The 15,715-nt window shown below is 36.9% G+C and overlaps 1 protein-coding gene across 3 annotated transcripts in view; it reads left to right on the top strand.

The window, feature by feature from the left end:
* The window catches only part of LOC101894901 (ephexin-1), a 150,821-nt gene that overhangs the window by 37,582 nt on the left and 97,524 nt on the right, over positions 1-15,715 (top strand). Inside the window, exon 1 of one of the 3 annotated variants that reach the window (XM_059126311.1) lies at positions 6,648-7,081. The exons of 1 other annotated variant lie outside the window; for it this stretch is intronic. The gene's annotated coding sequence lies outside the window, so the exon portion shown is untranslated. Of the gene's footprint in view, positions 1-6,647; positions 7,082-15,715 lie in introns of those variants that run through there. One more of the 3 variants, XM_059126309.1, reaches the window with a different exon arrangement.

The following is a 15,715-nucleotide window of genomic DNA, read 5'->3' on the forward strand; positions in this document are numbered from 1 at the left end:
CTTTCTAGCCTAGAAACAAAGAAAGAAAATAAAATATTTGCACAATAGAAAAAAATATCTGCAGGTATCACCGACTGCATCTAATCTTCTAACCCAGTTCCCCAACAACAGCAACAATAGCTACTCTCATTATTTCTCATGATGTAATTTGTCTATTATTTTGTTCACACTCGAGAGTATCATTAGTGTGACGTTTGCCAAATTATAAACGCGCTTGTCGCTCTACTCCAGGCTCGCGCCGAAGAATGAGAAAATTAATTAAAGACTAGAACACAAAATATTTACAGTTTAAATGAAACCAAAGAAAGAATGCAGCGGCACCAGCAGCAGCAGCAACAGACACCCATTTAATTTAGCATTTCAACAACCCCACTCTCCCCATCTCTCTCACACACAACATTAAACTCTTTACAGTAAGAACTAAAGAAAAACAACTAGCCAATAATTATAACAACAACAACGATGCCAACAAATGGCACCAACTAACTAGAATATACCGAAGCATGCATGAAGGAATGCATTCCTTAGCTACGAAACCTAAAATTAACTAGAATTGGATTAATAAGAACAAGAAGAAGGAGGCGCAGCAGAAGAAGAAGAGCTCAGTATTACCAACTGTATTTCAATTGTGAGAAGATTGGGGGAAGAGGATGGGGTGTAGTTGCATGCGGGCAAAATTTAATGCACTCAAGGGTTGCCGAGACAATTTGAATTTTTTGATACCCAAAATGTGGATCAAGACCTTTTAGAAAGCTGCTTGTTAGAGGATCCCACAGAGGACCCTTATACATTAAAGATCTCTCAGAGGAATTTTTCTATAAAAGTCTTCTCAGAGAGAGACCTCTCAAGTCTTCTATCAAATCTATTCCATTTTTGGTACCCAAAAAGTGGACCAAAAATGTCCAAAATATCCACTCCACCAAAGATCTAACAAAGATTTTCTTATCTGTAGAAGGCCTCTCAGAGGGCTGTTTTTTATGGAAGGTTTCATAGATGCCAAAGAGGATCTCTCAGAGGAATTATTTCCATAAAAGCCTTCTCGGAGAACGTCACCATAAAAGCCTTCTAGAAGACCTCCCAGAGGCCTTTTAAGACAGAGACAGACACACTTGTCTTCACTGAGCATACTTCGCTTCACATTCTCAAATAAAACCATTGAAACACACAATTATCAGAGAGTAACAAAATTGGGAGAATATAAAAGTGAGACTCTCTTCACCATCCTGTCTCAAAGGTCTACTACCTACAAAAAACCTGAGAGTTTACATTCATAGAAGGTCTCTCCGGGGACTCTTAAATATAGATTCTATATTATAGAAGCTTCTTTAGCAGACTTGATGTGTTTTTATCGACAGATGCTTCTTAGAAGGAGTTCTGTGTATAGACGACCTTCATGAGGTACTCTATGAATCAGAGGGCTCTGAGAGATCTATAGTTAGAAGCTCTCTTAATTACCTTATAAATGTAGAGAGCTTTTAACTATAGAATTCGCAGAGACCTTATGGGGGTACTTCATGAGGGGTTTTTAAATACAGAAGTATTTCTAGGGGGCAAATGTCGATAGAAGCCCTTCTATAAACTTCGATCTATAGAAAAGTCTTAGAACCCTCGGAAAAAAATCTTAAAAAGGATCTCTATCACTAGGACACCTCTAAGGAAGCCCATATGCATAGCAGACCTATTATGAAATATCTATCCTCTTACATAACTTCCAATCACAGAAGACCTTCAAGAGGGCAACTACCCATTAAAGGTCTTCGAGAGGGCTTCGTTGGTGGGAATGACACTAAGGAGACATCTATTCATAAAAAATACCTCTAAATAGCCCGATATTAATATAAGACTCTTAGAAGGATATCTAACAATAGAAGATCTTCAAAACGGTTTCTACTAAAATAAGAAGACATCCTTGCACTCTTCTATTCGTATAAGGCCTCTTTAAATGCTACCGCTTTTAAAAGACCTCTGAGAGGCTCTGTCTATAGAAGCATTTTTAGACGGCTTAAAACTATTAAAGCCCTTCTAGGGATAATTTGTCCATAAACGTATTCCTGAGGCTTTTCAAACCACATAAGACTTTGTAGTTGTTTTCTATTTATAGCAGACCTCCCTTGGGATCTTTTATACATGGACAACCGCAGAATAGGATATGCATGGGCAACATTCGGTGTAGGCGACATCAAGGTAGCTTAATCGATATAGGATACCCCAAGGTATGCTATAAACGGTAAAGGAGACCTCAAAGTCTTCTATTCGGTATAGGAGATCTTATGGTCTCCCAAGAGCCCCTTATCAATGTAGAGGACCTTAAGGTTTCATATTTGGTATTGGAGACTTCTAGGTCTTGTAATTATTATTGGAGACCCAAGGTCTCAAATTCGCTATAGAAGACTTCAAAGTCTTTTATTCGCTATAGGAGAAGTCAAGGTCTCCTCTTCAGTATAGAAGACCTCAAGGTCTCCTATTCGGTATAGAAGACCTCAAGGTCTCCTATTCGGTATAGAAGGCTTCAAGGTCTCCTATTCGGTATAGAAGACCTCAAGGTCTCCTATTCGGTATAGAAGGCCCAAAGGTCTCTTATTCAGTATAGAAGACCTCAAGGTTTCCTTTTCGGCATAGAAGACCTCAATGGGTCTTATTCGGCATAGAAGACCTCCTATTCGGCATATAAGGTAAGGTCACCTATTCGGCATATAAGACCTTAAGGTCTCCTATTCGGCATAGAAAACCTTAAGGTCTCATATTCGGCACAGAAAAACCTCAAGCTCTCCTATTCGGTATAGAAAATCTTAAAGTCTTCTATTCGGTTTAGAAAACCTTAAGGTCTCCTATTCGGTATAGAAGACTTCCAGGTCTCATATTCGATATAGAAGACTTTAAGGTCTCCTATTTGGCATAGAAGACCTCAAAGCCTCCTATTCGGGTTTTTAAGACTCCACGGTGTCCATATTGGTATTGAAGACCTCTAGGCGTCCTTCTCATTATACGAGACGTCAAGGTTTCTTTATAGGTATAGGAGAACTCAAAGTCTCATTATCGGTGTAGCGTCTCCTATTCGGCAATGAAGGCTTCAAAATCTCTATATATAATACCTCAAGGTCTCCCGATCTGCATAGGCGTCCTTGTTTTCAGGTGAGACCTCAAATACCTCTTTTTTCAAAGCAGGAGAATTTAAGGTATCCTAATTCATAAAGTAACCGCCGACATCTCCTCATCGGCGTGGGAGAACACGAGGAGGAGGAGGAGGTATATCTCTTTCGATTACCACAAGGGATTCTCTCTGTAAAATGGTATTGAGTTCTAATCTGGAGGACTTGAAAAAAATCGACCAATTTTCAATATTTCTCCCAAAGCGGCAACATTAAGACGCTTACAAAGACCTGAAAAAATGCAGAGAAAGCAGAGCATTACTATTTACTTCTGCTCCTCCTTGGCTAATCATACCCCTTCAGGAGAAAAGAGCTCCTAACTACAAATTGTAATTTATGGTATTATCTCCCTCTCTCTCAGTCTCTTGTTTGCCAAAAGGCCTAGCGGCCACTCAATACATTATAGAGATGTAAAGAAATCAAACGAAAAAAAACGAAGGATGGTTAAGTTGAATAACAAGTCTTGAATCTGAAGATGGTATACGGACGTAGAATCGCGTCAATCGTATGTATGTTTGTCCGTATGATGACACTGGCCACCACACCACACCATCATCGTACAATGCATTGAAATGTTGCAAGACATGCATGGAAATATTTCTCTAAACGTCCTTCCCTCCCACAGAGAGAATGATATGAAAATTACACCCGGGCACAAGGAGTTCGGGGAGCATACCAAACAACTCACACTGCCACACATCAACGAGTGTGGGGTAGGTTGGGAGAGCCACCAAATGAGAGTGAATAAAAGTAATTTTTTTTCGTTGGAGAGGGAACCTGGGTTATTTTTTTTTTTTTTTTGAAGAAGAAGACGAAGAAGAAGCAGTTCAACTTAGGTTTGTTATTGTTTGTTATTAATGCAAGAAGAGTTTGAGTGCGAGTGAATATTTTATTAATAACAATGCAATATTAAGTGTGGACATTACGGGGGTGGTGTGAAAATGGTGAGAAATAAAGAAACTGCAAGAGATATAAAATATATATCTCTACAGAATAAGGTCTACTACTTCAATGGAATAAATTTAAGATATATACAAGATCTCTCATTCGGTAAAGTCGTAAAGGAAATCTGAAGGTATTCTATTCGGTATACGACTTCTATAGACAATTGAGACCTCAAGTTGGTATAAAATACCTCAAAGTCTCCCAATAAGTATAAGAGACCACATGATATCCCATTCGGGTACTCCCAAGAGTACTCATTCGCTATCTCAAGGTCTCCTATTCAATATACGATACCTCAAGGTCTTCTATTTGGTATAGGAGTCCTGAGGGTCTTTTATTTGGTATGGGTATAAAAAGGGTCTTCCATTCGCTATAGGGACTTCGAGGTCTTCTATTCGGTATAGGAGACCTCAACGTCTCCTATTCGGTATAGGAGACCTCAACGTCTCCTATTCGGTATAGGAGACCTCAACGTCTCCTATTCGGTATAGGAGACCTCAACGTCTCCTATTCGGTATAGGATACCTCAACGTCTCATATTCGATATAGGAAAACTCAGGATTTTCTAGTCAGTATAGGAGAACTCATGGTCTCATTTTCGGTATAGGAGAACTCCTGGTCTCCTTTTCGGTATATCATGGTCTCCTTTTCGCTATAGGAGACCTCATTGTCTCCTATTCGGTATAGGGGGCCTTTAAGGTCTTTTATCGCCATAGAAGACCTTTAAGGTCTCCTATAGCGATAAAAGGCGTTTAAGGTGTCTTAAAGGTCTTTTATCGCCATAGCAAACCTATGGCAATAGAAGACCTTTAAGGTTTCCTGTGGCAATAGAAGACTTTTAAGGCCTCCCTCCAGCTTGAAGGACTCCTATAGCGATAGAAGACCTTTAAGGTATTCTACCTATAGGAGACCTTCAAGGTGGAAGGAGACCTTCAAGGTGGAAGGAGACCTTCAAGGTGGAAGGATACCTTGAAGGTTCTCTCCATAGGAGAGGCATTTTATTCCCATAAGAAACTCTAAAGGTCTTCTTTTGCCATAGGAGACCTAAAAGACATTGCAGATGTATATCGCCATAGGTCGTCTATCTCTATAGATTGCCACAAGAGCCTTGAAGGTCTTCTTTTGCCATAACAGACATTAAAGGTCTTCTATTGCTATATTGCTATTGCTAAAGGTTTTCTATCTCTATAGGAGACCTTAAAAGTCTTCTATTGCCATATGAGACCTAAAAGACATTGCAGGTGTTATATCGCCATATCGACATTGCAGGTCTCTTATCGCCTTTGGAGGTTTTGCAGATCATCTATCGCCATAGATTACCTTAATGGGCATCTAATGCCATAAGAAATCCCATAGGTCTTCTATGGCTAAAGTAGGCCTTATTGTATTAGGCCTTAATACAATATTATTTTGATATCCCCCCATATCTCTCCCTCTTATTTCCCACCTGATCTCACTCTCCCCCTCTTTGAAATCAATTGAAAGAGTCAACAACGGGTTTTTGTTGCTGCTGGTATTGTTGAAGTTATTGTCATGCTTCTGATACTGTTGTTGTTGTTGCCATTGTTTGTGTTAAGCAAACCCGGTTGTGTTTTTTCTCCACACAATGGCTATGGAGGGTATCCAAACTCATGGCTCTCCTCACTTGGACGGTGAGGTTTGGCACAACCCAATGAATTTCTGTTGTTGTGGTTTTCAGATGTTGTTGTTTTTGTTTTCCAGTTGTAAAGTCTAGCAAAATACAAACGAAGCGCTGTTGTTGTTGTCTCTTCGCTGTTTTTTTTTTTTGTTTTGTTTTGAAAGAGTGTGAATTTTTGTGAGTCTTCTGCTGGGTGTGAGTGAGTGAGCGAGTGTTGGTGTGTGTGTGCCCGTGACATGTGTTAAAGTTAAGCTTTAGATGTGCTCTTGGAATGCCATAGATGTCAGTTTTCTTTTGGTCGTTTCACAGTTATTGTGTGTGTCTTCGAGACGGTAGAACGAACGTACGCGCGTATGGGCCCAAAAAACGAAGTTAGGCATCGATTTTAACGAATTTTGTTATTAGTTTGAAGAGAATGGCAAAAGAATTTCACGAAATAAAAATTAAGTTGCTAATTATTGATTGTTAAACAGAAATAGAAAAAAAAAACAACAACACGAATAAAATCTTACTAATTATAACCAAAAACATAAATTATTCAATGAAGTTGTGAAATTTTTAAAAAGGTGAAAATGAAATTTCTTTGGTCTTCTTCCTAACGAGCCCAAGAAGAAAAGAGAGTTTTAGAAATTCCCAAATCAAAATTGTTGGAGTATTGGTGAAGAAGAAGCGAGAAAAAAAATAATATTGGAATGTTTTAAGTGTATGTGTGACTGGTGTGTGTGTTTTAGCATGAATTCCTAAGTGTGTGCGATTTTTTTTAAGGTGGGATTCTTCAGAGTCAATGTTCTTAAATGACAACAGCAAAAAAACGAAATAAAAGCTAGAAAAAATTCCATACCTTTACTCACTCCCCCTTAAAATTCGATAGGGTATTAAAGGCTAATAGAATTAAATAAAAAAAAAACAAAAACCAACGATGATGTCTAAAGTGAAATGCTGGCTCAGAGATTTCACCAAACAATTTTCAAGTGCAGAATAACAACGGCAACAACAACCACAAAAAGAAAAGAACACGACAAGTGTTGAGTGTGAACGGATGTTGGCTGCTTCGATACTTGTTTTTTGTTGTTGTTGTGAGTTAAAGCAACTCTTTCTCCACTCCTAAAATAGCATCTCCAATTCACTGCACGGATCTTCTGCTGGCTGCGGCCAACAAGCCTACAATAATAGCAAAAAAAAAAAACAGCAACATCTTCAACAACTTCTACTTTGGCTTTTAATCAATTTCACCCATCAAATAGTCTGGGGAGTGACACCCTCTCTCCACATCTCCCTGGCGGAAAGTGATCATCGAGTGGGGAAGCAATCAAACGCACTCTCGCACATACCACAACAATCTCGACAGGTATGTTTTTTGCGACTTTCATTTCAGAAATATTCTGGTCCAGATTATGCGGGTATTTAAATTCAGTTTATTGCGAATTATGAGGATATCGATTTTTTGTTAGATTTTTTTTGTTATTTATTTATTTATTTTTTTTTTTTTTTGAAGAATTCGCTCGACGTGATTATAGTTCTGTGATTTGAATACAAAAATATTCGATGATGGAATATTCGTGTTTTTCAAAAAAAAAAAAAAAAAAAAAAAATAGGCAATACAGTTATTTGAAATTAGGTAATTTTTTTGTAAATATTTTGACAAAGGCTACATTGAATTCAAAGAAAAATATTAAACTTAAAAAAAAATCGAAAATAATAATAACACTGAGCAACACCAAAAAATACTTACGGGGAGAATGCAGCAGAATATGAAAGTAGAGCCAAACAATTATAAAAACTGTAAGTTCGGCCGGGCTGATCTTTGAATACTCTCCACCATTTGGAAAGAATTTGGCAATTTTCAAAAAAAAAAAAAAAAAAAAAACAATCCGTTAATTTTTTTAAATCTTAAAAATATCGAATGTAGCCGTTATATTAGGGTCTATATGACGACGTGGACCTGCACAGGCAACTTTTGTCATAAGCTATTACAATATTACAATATTCAAATACGAAACTCGAAAAAAATCGGTGAATAATGTAGCTAAAATCATGAAAATGCCGAATATGGGGACGTACCGCTATATGAGGACTATACGAAGTAGTGGACCTGCACAGACACTTTTCTGTCTTAGGCTGTAGTATTCATTACGAACTTCAACTTCGCTAAAATCGTCAAAATACCGAATATTGCGAGGGTACCGTTATATGGGGGCTATACGAAGACGTCGACCTACATGGCCCATTTTCTGTTTTATGCTGCAGTATCTATTACGAACTTCGAATACCAAATTTGGAACGATTCCGCTAAATAATGTCGCTAAAATCATCAAAATACCGAATATCTGGAGGTACCGTTATATGGGGGCTATATTAAAATGTGGACCTACATGACCCATTTTCAATACCAAAAGTCCTGCGGACATAATATACATTTAAGTAAACTTTTATCAACCTACTTCATTTCGTTCGCAAGCTAGAGTGATTTCCACAGACGGACGGACATCGCTAAATCGACATAGAATTTTATGCTGATTAAGAATATTTTTTTTCTTTGTGGTGTCTAAAATGTATATTTCGAGGTGTTACAAACGTAATGACAAACTTAATATACAATTTCCCCCCTCTTCCACCATTTATAGAATTTTCGAATTAAAATTCCTGGAAATAGCATTTTAGGTATAAGCACTATATCCGCATTATTGCAGATAAAAATATGAGGAACATTTTGATGGAATTTTATAACCCTCAAGTGAGTTAGGGATGGGGTCTTTTTTATGACCTCAGCCATATGGCTACAGAGGGTATTTATCATTTGATACGTCCAAAACGTGTCTCATCGAAACTACTGTTTTAAACCTTAGGTCTCTTTAGAATAAATCCATTTGGAGTCGATATAGCGATATCAGTCCTTCTCTCTGGCTTGTGGGAAAGATAACTCTCGAAGAGAGTATCCGATTTGGTCCAAACATGATACATCGTAATATTTTTGTCAGACTTAGATTGAGTTCGGATATGGGTAATATTGGTCCACTCCAATTTTGCTCCACTCCTTCTGGTAAAGGCACAGAAAGAGAAACGATAATTCGAGTTTGCTCCAACTTTGCAAATCCTAATATTTCCATAAGAGCTAGGTCAGGTGCGAAAATGGCCAATATCGGTTCACTCCATCAAGTACCTCGCCGACAAGGGCTCAACATTTTGAATAATTATAACTCTAAAAAAATGTGATCTAAAAGTCCGATTGTCTTCAAATTACACACATCACAATATTTTTATTAACCCAAGATCTGGTATGTAGATGGAATATATTGGTCGACTCCTTCTGATACTGCCCCACAAAGTGTCATAATTTTGAATATTCATGAAGCTCGTAAAACGCGAAATTAACATTTGATTCCATTCAGACTTGGCACATCTCAATATTTCCATCAACACCAGATTTTTTATAAAGATGGAGAGATCGAACCATTCCTTCTGGTACCGCCCCACAAAGGGTAAAAGTTTTGAATAACCAAAACGATTATAAAATCCGAAATAAGCATCCGGTTCGCTTCAAGTTACACACATCCCATTATTTCTACTAACACAAGATCTGCTGTGAAGATGGAATGTATCCGTCCCCTTCTTCTGGAATTTTCCCCACAAAGGGTCAGAATTTCGAATATCAATGAAGCTCATAATACGCGAAATTAAATTCTGATTTCATGCAGACTTGGTATATCTCAATATTTCGATCAGCACAAGATCACCAAATTTATAGGTGCAGATCGGACCAATTCTTCTGGTAAATTCCGGAAATTGGAAACAATTCCGCTTAATAATGTCGCTAAAATCATCAAAATACCGAATATCGGGAGGTACCGTTATATGGAGTTATATGAAGACGTGGACCTGCACAGACAACTTTTTGTCATAGGCTGTAGTATCCGCTACGAGCTTCAAATACCAAATTTAAAACAATTCCGATGAATAATGTCATCAAAATACCGAACTTTTCACTAACAAAGTAGCGGATACCCGCTAGGTGTTAATAAAAATTTTTATGTTTTGTGGGGAGGTACTAAAAAGTAGTGGTTCCATATATTTCACTTCCATTCCAGATCTTGTGTTGATAAAAATATCGAGATGTGCGATACTCGAAGGCAATCAGAGGCTTATTTCACATTTTATAACAGCTATGTATATTTAAAATTGTTACCCTTTGCGGGGGAGGTACTTGATGGAGTGAACTGATATTGTCCATTTTCGCACCTGACCTAGCTCGGATGCAAGGCAAAAAAAAAACAAGGGAACTGATGAGGATTGGTGGCTCTTTCCGAAACCTAGGTATTCCCTGCCTTACCCCCTTGTAAACATTACCATCGTTCTCCACTAATAAACAAACGTTGTTTTTATAAAAACAACAATAAAGGGATTAAGCCTAACCATTTTGCAACAACATTTTTTTTTTTTTTTTGAAAAATCGACCTTAAGTGTGGCATTTACCAGAAGGAGTGGAGCGATATTGCCCATCCGTACGATGTACCAAGTTTGGATCAAATCGGCTATTGCCTTCGAGAGTTATATGCACCAGTCAGACAGACAGGCGGACGGACGGACATCGCTAAATCGACTCCAAATGTCCTGAAATAGATTTGGTCCAAAGAGACATAGGATCTAAAAACTTTTGTTTCGACTACACACGTTTTGGCCGTAAAAAATGATATATATCCTGTGTAGCCATATGTCTGAGGATATCTTAAACATTTTACTATTTTTAATCTAATTCTTTCTCGGAACGTATTCACTTACACATATCACGATCTAAAGGAATATCTTAAAAATCCACGTTTGTGACTCAAAAAATTTTTAATTTTTCCCAAAAAGTTCAAAGCTGAGATGTAGGAAAAAAAAATTCTATAAAATCCTCGTTTATGGCTTAGAAAATATTTTTAAAGGATTTTAGCTCAGAAAAAATCGTCAAAAACAAATCACCTTTTGGCAGTGTTCCTTAAATATTTTTTAGGATCCGCAATAGAAGCAATAATATTGCAATGAATATTTGGAATAATTTTAGAGGTCATATTGGACACCAGTCCCTGAGTCTTAATTTTTCTTAAAGAACTTATAAAAACTCCGAATCCATCCACTCATGGTAATTATCGACTTATTCACTTTCCACATTTCAGTCACAGTCTTTAATTTTTAAAATTTCTAAAAAAAACAGTAAAGAAAGTCCTAGAGTCGGGCGGGGCCGACTTTATGATACCCTACACCACTTTGCTAATTTAGTAGAGCTCCACATAACAATTAAAAGTTTTTATGGGAGAAGTAAATCATACACCATATGATTATAATTATAATTTAAAGTTCAAAAGACTAAATATGCCGAAGCATTTGTATTTTTTTTAAATTCGGACTTGTATTGCCCATTTGATATATATATGGGAGCTATGTCCAAATCTGAACCGATCTCGATAAAATTTGGCAAAGATGTATCTGAGCTGTATTTGATATATTTCCCTGAATATCGTTGTTACGGAGTGCATATTACGGTTGTGGGTAACAAATATAACAAATCGGATGAACAATATATTTGGGAGCTATAGCTATATCTGAACCGATCTTCACCAAATTTGGCATACTAGCTTCTAGACTCAAATCGGTAGTAAGTGCCAAATTCCATCCCATTTGGACAAATATTAGATGATTGGTGCACAATAAAAAGGTAAATCGGACGAAGTTATATATGGGAGCTATATCCAAATCTGAACCGACCTCGATAAAATTTAGCAAAGGTATTTCTGAGCTGTATTTGATATAGTTCCCCAAATATTGTTGTTACAGAGTGCATATTTACGGCTGCGGAGGACAAAAATAACAAATCGGATGAACAATATATATGGGAGATAAAGCTATATCTGAACCGATTTCGACCAAATTTGGCATATTTACTTTCAGGCCTAATTTGGTTGTATGTGCAAAATTCCATACTATTCGCGCTGATATTACACGTTTGATGCACAATAAAATGTAAATCATACGAAGATATATATGGGAGCTATGTCTAAATTTTGACCGATTATCTCCAATTTCAATAGGGTTCGTCCTTGGGCCAAACAAATGATTTGTGCAAAATTTCATCTCAATCGGATATTAAATGCGAACTGTACTTTGTTTACAAAAATATATGGACAGACGGACGGACGGACGGACATGCATAAATCGACTCAGAATGTGATTCTATGCAGATCATCAAAAGGAACTATGGGTTTATCTCGTTTCCTTTCGCCTGTTACACACAAATGCACAAAGACATAATACCCTGACCACCTTGTGGTGTAGGGTATAACATTTCTATAAAATTCTCGTTTATAGCTTAGAAAATATTTATAAAGGATTTTAGTTCAGAAAAAATCCTCAAAAACAAATAACCTTTTGGCAGTGTTCCTTAAATATTTTTTAGGATCCGCAATGGGATCAATAATATTGCAATGAATATTTGGAATAATTTTAGAGGTCATATGGAACACCAGTCCCTGAGACCCAGCTAAAATTAGGCCCTGCTTAATTTTCTTAACTTTTCTTAAAGAACTCCGAATCCATCCACTCTTGGTAATTATCTACTTATTCACTTTCCAAAATTTCAATCATAGTCTTTAATTTTTAAAATTTCTTAAAAAAACAATTTTTCTTCTTCCTGACATCAATACAAACTTGACTCAAAACAGTTGGCTTTAACAGGCCTTATGACCAACAACAATTAACACTTAACATCGACACAAAATCGTTGTAAACATTTAAATGGAATTGGCAACAACAACCCAAAACAAAATCTGAAAACAGTTGTTTTTGTTCTGGTTACACTTCAGTGTGTTACAAATCACTTTAGCCGCCGCCAATGGAAACTGAAAAGCTAACGGATTTTCTTGTTTCAAAACAAACGGTGCAGGTAAAAGGTGGAAAAAGAAAACTTGAAAAAAAAAACGAGAAATAAAAGAGAATGAAAATCCATCGACCAGAACAGCCAGCAAACCCCAGTAGCAGTGGAAACCAAAAGCTCGATTCATTTTTAACCTTAGCCCATTTACAAGTCGAGTCTTGGCCACCTCTCTTTTTTTTCTCTTTTGGCCAAAGTTGTTTACAAACAAATGGATTTACTAAGATTTCTGACTGTTGGCTGACCACGAGCACCACCACCACCAACCATGAAATGAAAATTCTTCTAAGCCATCCAGATCCAAATCACCGTTTAATTACCATGAAAAAGCAACAACAAAGGGAAATTATAATGGAAATGTTCAAATCAAGGTAGAACAACAATTATCCACCTCTCCCTCCGCCCTCTTACATTTCTAGACATTTTCAAAATCACAGCCACTAAAGGCTTGACCCTAAACACAACGGTATTGAGACAAAACACTCAAAGTAATTTGTAAAACCATGATACGATGATTGCCAACTGTTGTTGTTGTGGCTGGTATTCGTGGTCGTCCCAGCCACACTGGGTAAATAGCATAAGCGAGAAATTAAGACAAGGTCATAGGGTGTGTGTGTACTACACTAGTTAGCCATGGTCTAAACCAAAACTGCTTTGCATTTGATTTTGCAACAAAGTAATTGCGAAATCGGTGGTGCGATGACGGGACACTTCGTGTGAAGCTTAAAGAGAACAGATAATTGTTAAATCGGCCAGAAGGTAGCGACGAAGAAAAAACTTGTCAATTTGACACATTTTTTAATTTAATTTTGGAATAGAGACAAGTGGGAGTGGGAGAATATTTATGAAGGGTTGCAACCAGGGATTTCTGAGAATTTTTCTTTCAGGGACTTTAAAAATATTTTTCCGGAATTTTTGCTACATTTTTTCCAAGAGCTTCCTGACATATTTATACCCTACACCACATAGAGGTAAGGGTATTATGTCTTTGTGCATTTGTTTGTAACAGGCAAAAGGAAGCGAGATAGACCCATAGTTACTTTTGAGGTTCTCCATAGAATCACTTTTTGAGTTTATTTATGAATACCAGTCCGTCCGTCCGTCTGCCGTCTGTCTCCGATTTGCCTTTTATTGTGCGCCAAACGTGTAATATCAGACCGAATGCTACGGAATTTTGCACATACAACCAAATCAGGAATGAAAATAAATATGCCAAATTTGATTAAAATCGGTTCAGATATAGCTATAGCTCCCATATATATTGTTCATCCGATTTGTTATTTTTGTCCTCTGCAGCCGTAGCCAATATTTGGGGAAATATTTCAAATGCAGCTCAGAAATACATTTGCTAAATTTTATCGAGATCGGTTCAAATTTGGATATAGCTCCCATATATAACTTCGTCCGATTTAACTTTTATTGTACTCCAAATGTCTATTATTTGCCCAAAGGGGATGAAATTCGGCACATACGACTAAATTGAATCTAGAAGGTAGTATGCCAAATTTGGTGAAGATCGGTTCAGATATAGCTATAGCTCCCATATATGCTGTTCATCCGATTTGTTGTATTTGTTACCCACAGCCGTAATATGCACTCCGTAACAAAGATATTCAGGGAAATATATCAAATACAGCTCAGAAATATATTTGCCAAATTTTATCGAGATCGGTTCAGATTTGGATAAAGCTCTTATATATATTTATCCGATTTCAAATTAATTGTGCACCAAATGGGCAATACAAGTCCGAATTTAAAAGATACAAATGCTTTGGCATATTTAGTCCTTTGAATTTTAAATTATAATTATAATCATAGCGTGTATGATTGAATTCTCCCATAAAAACTTTAAATTATTAAGTGGAGCTCAACTAAATTAGCAAAGTGGTGTAGGGTATCATAAAGTCGGCCCCGCCCGACTTTAGGACTTTCTTTACTTGTTTTTAATGGATTTTATAATGAAATAGAGACAAGTGGGATTAAAAAGCACAGCTTGGGCCAAGGGAGAATAATTCTGATTTTTTTAGAACGCTTTTTCAATGTCTTTAGAAATATTTTTCCTAATTTTTTATCGCATTTTTTCAAGGGTCATATTTTCAAATATGTTTTGCATTGAAATAGAGACAAGTAGGATGAAGAAATACGGCTTGGCCCTAAGCTTATCGGTGGCAGAATATTTTTGAAAGGCTGGAAAAATCATTTTTTTTTTTTGGAATGTTTCTTTCAAGGATCGTAAAAATATTAATTTCCAGGATTTAAGTATAGTTCTTCCAAGAGAACCGTGGTGGCATGTTTGTTCGGGATACCATAGTATTTTGTTGTTACAAAATGGTCAGGCTTAATCCCATTATTTTTGTTTTCATAAAAACAACATTTTTTTATACGTGGAAAACGATGGTAATGTTGCCTTGCTTTCGGAAAGAGCCACCAATCCTCATCAGTTCCCTTGTTTTTTGTCTGGGATATTCTCCCCAGGAGTTATTTTAAAAATAACTCCTATGACAAAAAAAATTTTAACCAAGTGACGAGCTTTATTTATAAAAACAATAATTAAGCCTGACCATTTGGCAAAAACAAAATTTTTTCAAGAGCTTTCAGGGCTCCTAATATTTTTTAGATAATATCAAAGTCACAAAACTTTGTTCCTTAAAAATATTTTCTCATTGACTATCTATCAGAGCCACCGAAGGTGGATTGTTGGAAAACACTTTTTCATCAGAGCCAAAAACCTATTTTTTATACCCTCTGCCATATGGCTAGAGAGGATAAAACGTGTTTCATCGAAATAAAGGCTTTAGGCCCTAGGTCTCTTTGCACCAAATCCGTTTCAGGACATTTGGAGACAATCCAGCGATGTCCTTCCGTCCATCCGTCTGTCTGGCTGGATGGCGCGCACAATAACTCTCGAAGGTAGCATCCGATTTGGTTCAAACTAGATACATCAGAATATTATTATCAAACTTAGATCGAGTTCTTGGAGATGGACAATATCGGTCCACTCCTTCAGAACAATCTCAAAAATGTTCAAAAAAAAAAAAATACTGCACAGAAAGGAAAGGACTTTCCGATTTTGCTCCA

Source organism: Musca domestica, unplaced genomic scaffold (genome assembly GCF_030504385.1).
Source record: "Musca domestica strain aabys unplaced genomic scaffold, Musca_domestica.polishedcontigs.V.1.1 38, whole genome shotgun sequence".
NCBI lineage: Eukaryota > Metazoa > Arthropoda > Insecta > Diptera > Muscidae > Musca > Musca domestica.